Genomic DNA, 10,542 nt, shown 5'->3' on the forward strand with positions numbered 1-10,542 from the left:
TGTCCAGGACATGTGGGGGGAGACGCCTGGGCACCCCCTCCAGGGTGCTACACAGAGAGCTCCTGGGGGGGCGCTGCATCCTCACCTGGACCCAGGACCCCTACAAGGTGCCAGCACACTGGGTCCCACCCCCACCCTGGGAGGAAAGACTGCCCAGTGGCAGGGACTCTCCAGAGGGCAAGCCAGTCCAGACTGCCCCTCGGGGTGGGGTCCAGGCTGGGGGCTCTCATGCATGGGCCGCTGGCCTTGGGACTCAGATGGATGCCTCCCTGGAGGCCTGAGGAGCTTGTGGGGCTGACACCACATCCCTGGGGTGCAGGGCCCTGGCTGGCCAGCTCGTTGCTGGAGGCCCCCTTCTCAGCTGGCCCCCTGGGACTTTGGGTCGTGGGAGGGGCAGAGTGGTCCTGCTGGACCCTGGGGCCCCCTAATTACGGTTGTCTGAACCCACATGGCTCTGAGCTGCTTGCTTCAGGCACAGCAGGAGTGAGGCGGCCTTGGGGGGGCATCTCCTGTGCCAGCCTCAGGGTGCCCAGCCCGCTCAGGCAGAGGAGCAGGGGCTGTGCCCACACCCCCAGGGGAGAAGGACAGAAGGACATGGCTCCTGGGGGAGGCACCCTGGGGAGCAGGAGGCGGGTGGGGCCAGTGGGCACTTGTCCACGGGCAGCTCACACGCCCGCAATGCGAGGGGTCAGGGTGAGGGTCATGATCAGGGTCAGGGTCAGGGTGAGGCGAGGGTCGGGGCACAGGTGTTTTGAATTCTCCACGGGACCGTCTCGCAGTCAGGGAGCAGGGTGGGTCCGACCTCTCCAGGGCATCCTGACCCTGAGTAGGAGCCCGGGGGGCCTGGCACAGGGGGCTTCCGCCTTCTTGGGGCGGTTCTGCCCCACGTGGACCTGGGCTCCTTCCACAGAGACTCTGTGTCTGGGGCCTTCCCATACCTCACAGACCACCCAGCTCTGCGGGGCCACCCCCTCCTGGCTCACAGATGCAGAAGATTCTGTGTTATTTACCTTAAATACATTTTAGTTTTAATAGAAAGTTGTTTTAACAGGAAACCGCTCTCGGCAAGCTGCTGGCCTGGGGGGTGCCTCAGCCCTGGTGGGCGGGCGGGCACGCGGGCTGCTCTGGGGACCCAGTTCTCTGTCATTTCTCCTCCATGCTCTTGGCACCCCATTTGGAGAACCCCAGGCCTAGGAATGCTCCCGGCCCAGGCAGGGCTGGGCAAGGGGGGTCCCAGGGAGGCCCCCCTGGGTGCCCCTACCCCGGACCCTCCCGGCTGGGGTCCCTGCAGGAGGGATGGTGCTGAAAGGGGCCTGTGGTCTGAGCATGAGTGGGCTCACGTGGCCATCTGCCCGGGCTTTGCCGAGGGGCCTCCGTGGGGGCTCCCCCTGCCCTCGGGGAGCTCCCGCTCACAGGGGGACTCATGCAGCTCCAGACGGAGGGCCAGGGAAGGCTGGTGGGTGGGGGCTCTCAGGGGCAAGAGGGTGGGCCCTTGGGCCCTCCCTTCCGGCCTCAGCCCTGGCCAGGGCCCCGCGAGGGTGAGCACACTGGGGGGCTGCAGGGAGACGGCCCATCGGGCCTCGGGACAAGCAGGGAATCAGGGGCTCCGAAGGCCACCCGGGCCGTCTCCCACCAGGCAAAGCCATCCCCGGGGCCTGGGTGCAGCCCACGGTGGGCAGTTCGAGGCTCCAGAATGGGCCGGGTGGGGCTGTCCCCCAGAGGTCCCCCTGCCACCAGGACTGGCTGTGGAATCAAGCCCCAAGCCTTTCTCTCTCATGGCCCCCGTTCCATCCCTCTGCCCGGACCCTTCCGGGTCCCCAGCTGCTTCAGCCCTTGCCCAGCAGGCGCCCGACCACAGGGCCTTGGCGTCTGCTGCCCTTGGTGTCCTGCACACGGCCCCCAGATGTCCCCTGGCTCCTCCCCTCCCCTCTGACAGCCTTCTCTGTCCCCTTCTCCAGACTGCACCCTGCACGTTGGGTGCTGTTGTGTCTCCCAGCAGGTCCTCCCCCCACGGGCCCATCCGCCTGTTCTCAGTGTGTCCCAGCCCCTGCAGGGGGCCCACGCCTCGGGACACATCAGGGGACAGGTGGGGCAGACTGTGGTCTCCGGACACTCCTGTGTCCTGGGTGGGGCGGGGCTTGTGGCAGGCAAGGGGCTCCCTCATTGGGGCCCAGGGTCACCTCCCAGCAGCCTGAGGGTTGCAGGCGTGGCCCTTGCTGGTGTGGGATGTCACCGGATTGCAATCGGCTGCCCCCGGGGCCTGGATCAGAGGCCCGTGTATGTGTGCGTGTGACTTGGTTTGAGTTTCCTGGGAAAGTTATGCCGTGCGGTCCAGGATCTGTCACCGCAGGCGGCCCAGGCCCTGAAATTAGCGGACAGCTCTGACCTTTCAGCATTGCTGGCACCCGGGTTCAGTTCCATCCCAGCAAGGCAGGGCTGAGGCCCCTTTTCCCTTTCTACACAGTGGTTTGGCGGGAAACCACAGAGCATGGCATTGTTGCCTGCTGACCTGGGGGCGCTGGAATGCGCTGAGCAAACAGTGGCGGGGAGATAAGCATGTGTGTGGCCATTGTTCGCCATCGTGCCCCTGCAGCCTGGGCGACAGGAGTGCGTCCCGCTGGCCGGCCTCGGGGAGCGGAACCCCGGACACACGGGTGATTGTCTGCCCTCGCTCCCTCCGCCTGTGTGGCCGGTCCTGAGCAGCGCTGGTCACCCCAGGGCTCCCGCCGGCGCCATGAGGCAGGGAGCCCGAGGGGGCCTGAGCCCTGGCCGAAGCCTGCCCTGAGCCTACCCCCAGCCCCAGAGCCTTTTCCTGTCCAGGAAAAGGGCCCTACACACCGTTTCCAGCTTCCTGGCTCAGTTGGGAGGGTGGGCCCTGTCCCCTAGGCCGTGGCTCCCTGGGATTGGGGCCGAGGGCCTGGGTGGGGACACCAGCAGGTGCTTCCAGAAGCTCCCCTCTGGGCGCCCCCCGCACATGCGGTGGTCCTGGGGGAGGGCAGGGGGGCTTCAACCTCTGAGGCTTGAGGGCGGTGGCTTCATGAAGCACATGCTGGGGCAAGATTTCAGCCTGGAGGGGAGTCAGCCTTGTGGCCACTGCCTGTTTGGGGAGTGGGCCGGGTGGCAGGTAGGACTGTAAGGACAGGAGCGCTGGGATGACGGGCCTTTCACTGCAGAGCCAGCAGTGACTTCCTGCTGAGTCGGGACACAAGGTTGCAACTGTCCTGGACCCCGGCGTTGAGGCCAGCGCTGAGCGGCCGGCTGGCTGAGCCTTTGCCGTGCGGGAGCTGTGAGACCTCGAGTGGCCAGTGCCCCGAGCCTGGGCCCCTCCTGAGAGCTGATGCTTGGGAAGATGGTGCAGACCAGGAGACCCTGGGTCCAGAGTAGCCGGAGCAAAGATTCCCCGAGGGGCCTCGGCCTGGGGGTGGAGTCACCAGCCACCCCAGCCCCAGCCCTGCCCTAACATCCTGTGTGTGGCCGGGGGGGCAGGTCCTGGGCAGGCTGCTCCGCTGGGGTCCCGGCCGGCCCCCCTCCCCACTGTTGCTCTTGATCCCCAGTCACCTGCAGCCCCTTCCTCGAGACCCCCACCCTGGAGCCAGCTGGGAGCAGCCGCTTGAGGGCTGAGAGGGTGACCCAGGCTCTCCCCGCCACGTCCCAGCCACCTTACCTGCAGCTCCCTGGCCTCCTGTCCGCTCCCCGGCCAACTCCTGCTTCCCGTTGGCCCTTCCAGACCGCCATCCTGAGCTGCTGGGATCAACCCTGCCGGGCAGAAGTGAAACCACTGAGCCAGGGCCACAGGCGAGCGGCCTGGGCACCCAGGGAGGGTGCTGCAAGGGGCTGGGGCAGGCCGTTCCTCCGGGGGCCCAGGGCTTCCCCGCCAGCCCAGCGCCTACCCCTGGGCCCCAGCTCTCCCCCCAGATTCCTGGGCCTGGATTTGGGGGGTGTGCTGCCCCCACCACGCGGGCCCCTGCAGGGCAGCCCCAGTGCTGACTGCCGCCCACAGCCCCATCGTGTAGCTGTCAGACGGGCAGAACTTCATGGCTGCGGCAGCAGGAGGGGGCTGAGGCGCGGGGCTGAGGCGCGGGACTGGCGCTGGGACAGGTTAGGGGGTCCGGGGTGGGGGAGTCACTGCCACAGGCTTGGTGGAGCCGTGCTCCTGGACGGGCTCACCTCCGCCCCGCTCCTGGCCAGGGCCTCTGGTCCTTTGTGTATATTTTAGGTGCCTGGCCCCGGGCTGGGGCCTGATGGGGGGACCACAAGGGGACCGAGGGGCAGGTTGAGACACGGTGGGCTGGGAAAGCAGGCCTGGGGCTGGATGCCCATCTGCTGCCCAGGCAGCTCCGGCCGGATGGGGGCCTGGCCACCTGCCCCTCCCGCCAGGGGGGAGCGGCGCTGGGGTCGGGGAGACGTGCTCCCAGGAGGCAGTGCCCGGCCCAGCTCTTCGGTCAGCACCCGGGGTGCCCCCCGGCCCCGGCCCGTGCTCTGAACGATCCTTCCTCCACTCGGAGTCTGGGCACCTCTGACCCCACGGCGGTGGAGTGGCCCCTCCTGACCAGCACCCACTCCCACTCCCACCCCACTCGGGGACCCGGGGCTGCCCCTCAGGGGCTCCGAGTCACGTTTCTCCTGGGCCTGGCTTGCCACCCACCCGCCTCCAGCCCTGAGCTGAGGGTCCCGAAGTCTCCACCTCCAAGGTGCCGGAGGAGACTATGACGTCTTCAGCTTCTGGCCAGAGCCCCCTGCCCCCTCGGCCCCTCAGCTGTGGGCCGGCTCAGAGCGCACCCTGGCCCCCCCGGCTGAGCGGGCTCCCCCGGCCCCCCGCCCGGTGCTGTGCTGTGCTGAGTGCCAGCGGATGTTGGGTGAAAAGCAAACAGATAAGGTTGGTCAGGAGCAGCGGGACGGGAGCCTCACACCGGGCCGGGGTTATCGGGCTGCTTGTGGCTCCAGGTGCGGACGTGGCGGGTACTGAGTGTTTGCCCTCCGCTGGTGGCCGTGAGGGGCTGCCGGCCGCCGTGGGTGTGACCTGGGAGCTGGTGGCCAGGTGGTGGTGCCGGTTGGTGCACACGATCCGTCCCTCCGTTGGGGGGTGGGAGGGCGGTGGGGAGCACATGGGGGGCGTTCTCAGCAGGGTGCCCAGGTCAGTCGGGCTGCTGAACAGAGCCCCGGACCGTGTGGCTCGCCCACACACACCGCTTCTCACAGTCCTTGGACACTGAGGTCCGAGGTCAGGGTCCCCCCGGGACCGGGCTTTGGTGAGGGCTCCTCCTGGGTCTGGTGGGAAGAGGGGGGAGGGCACTGATGCCATCATGGGGCCCCACGCTCACGACCTCATCGCCTCCCAAAGGCCCGATTCCATCACCCTGGGGTCAGGGCTTCAACGTATGAATTTTGGGGAAACACAAACATGCAGCCCCAAACGGGTGGTACCAGGTTGTGGAGGGCTGTCAGGTTGGAGGGCCCGGTAGGAACCCCAGAAGCACAAGTCAAGTGGTCTCTGAGGGCAGACACAGCTCAGAGCTGGGAGGGCCCTGAGCAGCCCGGGAAGGCTTCCTGGAGGAGGTGGGCTAGAGGAGGGGCAGCCAGACCCTCAAGGCCCGGGGTTGGATCTGGGGTGGGGAGAGGCCCTGCCGAGGCCGGAAGTGCCTGCTTAGCTGTGGAGACACTGGTGAGGGGGCCGGGGCCAGGCCAGAGGGTGTCCTGGGCCTAGCGTGAGCTGGGAGAAGTGGGTAAACTGCGGATGAATGGCAGGGTGGGGGGCCTGCACAAAGTGGTGGGGCAGCGATCCAGGTACCCGGCAGGAAGCAGGGAGAGCAGGCCGGGCCGGGTGGGGAGGATCCCAGGTCCAGGCTCCCAGGCTTACAATGGCCAGTCTGCCTGGCTGATCATGGGGATTCAGCACGTGCCATATGGGACCAGGTGGACTTCCGGGGCCACTCATGCCAGGCACTGGCCCAGGGGAGTCCTGGGGCCCAGACTTGCTGTCCGGCGGCCATGGTGTCACTCTGGTCACCTGGGGGAGGTGTCATGCAGGTACCTGCAGGCCTCAGACAGCGAGTGGCCGCTGGGCTGTGGGCACGGAGGCAGTTGCCAGGGGCTCCAGCGCTCGCGGGACCGGAGGGCCAAGCCTGGGCCGCAGGGAAGGCAGCCCCATGGCCCAGCCCTGGGACCTGGGGGGCCGGTTCACCTGGGAACCTGGCTCGGGGCACTAGCACCTGCTGTATACAAGCCGTGGCCTCACTCCACAGAGTTTCAGATGGGAGGCAGGTGCAGGAGGGCTCAGGGGCTGCTGGGGCCCCAGTCCCAGCCCAGCTGCAGAGGCACGACACGCCCCCTCCCAGCTGCTGCCCGGTCTGCTCCAGGCTTGGAGCTGGGTCCCTGTGACCCTGTGATCTTAGAGTTTAGGGATGGTCTACTGTAGTTTATTAAGTGTGCAACAGCATGATTTCTGACACACACACGTTACACATACCTTAACGAAAAAATGTTTTATTGATAAAAAATGCTAACCATCATCGGAGCCCTTAGCAAAGATCATTAATCACAGGTCACCACAACAAATATAATAACGAAAAAGATTGAAATACTGCGAGAATTACCAGGATGTGACACGGAGAAACAAAGTGAGCAAATGCTGTTGGAAAAATGGCGCCAATAGGCTGGCTCGGCGCAGGGTTGCCTCAAACCTTCAGTTTGTTTAGAAGAAAAAAAAAAAAGTGTGATATTTGCCAAGCTCAATAAAATGAGTCTGCCTGTCCTTGAAGAGTTCCGTGTGATCAGCTTCAACCCAAGCACACACCCGGGAAAACATCACCGCCACCAGGACAGCAGTCACCTCCATCCCCAGAAGTGTCCAGTGCCCTTGGGAACGACCCGTCCGAAACCCGCAGCAGCTGTGGACCTGCTCTTTGTCACTGCAGATTTGTTTGCATTTTCTAGAATTTTATGTAAATAGAATCATACAATATGTACCTTTTTGCTCTGGCTTCTTTCACTCAGCTTTTTGAGTGAAATTATTTTGAGATTCATCCATGTCGTAGTTTGATCCAATCGTTGGCTCCATTTTATCACTGAGCAGTACTTAGTGGTTTGGGTGAGCCGGCCTGCTTCTCTGTCCCACACTGGTGGCCACTGGGATGTTTCCAGTTTGGGGCCATTACAAATAGAGCTGCTGGAACAGGTGTGTCTGGTCTCACTTGGGCATATGCTCCTGTTTCTCTCGGGTAAATACCCAGGGGTGGCATGGCTGGATTGCACGTTTGGCATCTGTTGGAGTTTTTAAGCCAAACTGTTTTCCAGGGTGACCCCACCATCTGCATCCCTGCCAGCCACGGATGAGATTTCTGGTTCCTCCACATTCTCGTCAGCACTTGACACCCTCAGTCTTTCAAATTTTAGCCATTCTTACAGATAGTGGTGTCTCGCATTCACGTGCTTACTCGCCATCCATATGTCTTCTTTGGTCACGTGTCCTTCAAATCTTTCCACATTAGAAAAATTGGATTATTTACTTGTTATTCAGCTTTGAGGGTTCTTTATCTATTCTGGATAGAAGTCCTTTACCAGATAGAGGCTTTGCAAAGATTTTCTCCTAGTCTGTGGCTTGTCTTTTTATCCTGAATAGTATCTTTCAAAGAGCAGACGTTGTTAATCTTGACAAAACCCAATTTACCAAGTTTTCTTCTACGGATCGTGCTTTTCCAGCGTTGCGTCTAAGAAATCGGATTTTATCATGATGAAGTGACCTCCATTATCCCTGGTGATACCCTTTGCTCTGAAATCTACTCTGTCTGATGTTAACATGGCCGCTCCATTTTCCTCCCATCTGTTTGCATGTCTTTTTCTATCCTTTTACTTTGAATGACTAGTGAGCAGCTGATAGAGGAGCCTTGCTTTTTTATGCTGACAACACATACCTTCTTACTGGGGTTTCAGAGGCTACACTGAATACGATTATTGACACAGTTCAGTTAAAACCCACCATCTTGCTGTTTGTTTTCTATTTCTTCCATCTCTTCTGCCTTGTTTTGGATCCACTGAGCAGTTTTTCACAATCCACTTTACCTCCTTTGCTGCCTTCTTTGCTGGAATCCTTCGTCTTGTTATTTTTGTCGCCGTCAGGGTTATAGTGTTTGCCTTAACTTGTCAGATCCCACCTTTAGAGACACAGCATGTGGGATGAGAACCCACAGTGCTGTGCCCCCTTCTCCCTCCTCCTGTGCTCTGTGTGCACTTTACTTCCACATGTTATAGACCCTCACTAGCTACGTGGTTATTATTTTTGTTTAGTCGGTTATCTTTTAAAGAGATTTAAATAAAATAAGCAAAAAATCCTATATCCTATATATTTACCTGTGTAATTGCCATTCCAGCTGCTTCCATTTCTGTGTGAACCCGCGCAACCATCAGGTGTTGTTTCCTTCTGCCTGAACCTCTCCTGTGTGATGGTGGCACATCTGTGAACACTGTCACTTTGCCTCTGTTTTTGGAAGATACTTTTCAGGATGGTCGCTTCTTTGTCCTTTTCTCTGCTGGTTTCCGTCGTCATCTGTGTGCTCCCCCCTCTGGATTCTTTTAAGATTCTCTTTTCATCACTGGTTTTGAGCAATTTGATGATTTGTCTCGTGTAGTTTTCTTCATGTTTCTTGTACTTGGGGAGTGTTGAGCATCTGTGGGCTTCTGGTTTTCATTATTTTGAACAAATTTTGGCCATTATTTCTTCAGTCTGTTTTCTGTCTCTCTCTCCTTTGCGGAACCAGTTACATGTAAATTAAATTGCTTAAATTTGCCCCACTGTTCACTCATGAGCTGTTTGTTTTTGGAATCTTTTGTCTTTTGTGTTTCATTTTGGGTAGTTTCTATTGCTGTGTCTTCAGGTTCACGAATCTTTTCTTCTGTCAGGTCTAATTGGACATTAACCCCTCCAGTGCATTTTTCATCTCATACGTGGTCATGGTTTTCATCCCTAGAACTGTAATTTGGATCTTTAAAATATATCTCTATCTATCCATCTATCTATCTATCTATCTATCTATCTATCCATCCATCCATCCATCCATCCATCTATCTATCTATCCGTCCATCTATCTATCTATCCATCCATCTATCTATATATCTTTCTGGTCTCTGCTTAACATGGTCAGTCTTTTCTATGGCTTTTTCAACACAGGGAATACAGTTATAATAACTGTTTTAATGTCTTTGTCTGCTCATTCTAACATCCATGTCAGATTTAGGCTGGTTTCGAATGACTGATTTTTCTCCTGATTGCGGGTTGAATTGTCCTTTTCCTCTGCCTTCCTGGTACTTTTTGATTGGATGCCAGACATTGTGAATTTTACCTTGTGGGGGCTGGATATTTTTGTCTTCTTGAGCTTTGTTCTGGGACACGGTTAAGGTACGTGGATGCAGTTCGGTCTTTCAGCTCTTACTTTTGTGAACCATCAGATGGGGCTGGAGCAGTGCTCTGTCCAGGCAGGGCTGGGGAGTGTCTACCAGCTGCACTGTGATGCTGAGGTTTTCCAGCATTGCCTGGTTCGGGGGGAGGTGGTGGCTGCTCCCTGCCTGTGGGAGCCCCGACCACTGCTCTCTCCGGTCCCCGCAAGTGGCTCCTCCCAGCCCGGGCATATCCTCCCTTGTGTGTCCTGCCCCGTGGGTCTCGGGCAGCTTCTGCCCACCCAGGGCTCACTCTCTGCAGCCCTGTCCTCTCCGGCATCCCCTGAACTCCAGCTACCTTGGTGTCCAGGGGCCTCAGCTGAGCTCCTCCTGGTCCCCTCCCTGCACCTTGTCCTGGAAGCTATCTCAGGGCAGTGACCCGGGAAATTGTAGGGCGCCCCTGGTGCATGCCCCATCTCCCCTGGGATCCCTGTTCTTCATTGCCTGATGTCCAGCATCTTGACCACTGTTGTTTCCCATGTTTCGTCCCATCTTTTAGTTGTTTCAGGCGGGAGTGCATTCAGCCTGTGTTACTCTTTTTGGAGGTTGGAGCTGGAAGAACTTGAAGAGATGGAATCTAAAAACCTTATATTGTGGTTCATAGTCACTAACAGAATGTGGGCAAATGCAGAAAAGTAGCCAGAAGAGAAGCACTGCCCCGCGGGGTCCCTCTGCCCACACCCACGCCCTGTTTGTTAGCCGTTAGCCCTCTGCGGTGTCTCCTCCTGGCTGTCTTCTGTGTGTGAGACGCTGGGCAGCACTGTCGTGACACCTGTTTTACTTTTCCAGGGTGCCTCGAATGCCTGGAATTTATTGTCTCCCGGTTCCAGAGGCTGAAGTCTGAGATCAGGGGTCAACAGATTTGGGTCCCCTGGGGCTGGGAGGAGCATCTGGTCCACAGCCCTCCTCTTCCTGCTGCTTCCTGGCTACCTTTGGAGTTCCATGGCCTGTGGACACATCACCCCCATCTCTGCCTGCATCTTCACGTGGCCTTCTCCACGTGTGCGTGTCTGACTAAAATGTTCACTCTTTTTATAAGGACACCACTCGTATAGATTAGGGCCCACCTGTTCCAGTGTGACCTCATCTTAAGCAATTACATCTGCAAGGACC

Source organism: Balaenoptera borealis (assembly GCF_965194805.1).
Source record: "Balaenoptera borealis genome assembly, chromosome: 11".
Classification (NCBI taxonomy): Eukaryota; Metazoa; Chordata; class Mammalia; order Artiodactyla; family Balaenopteridae; genus Balaenoptera; species Balaenoptera borealis.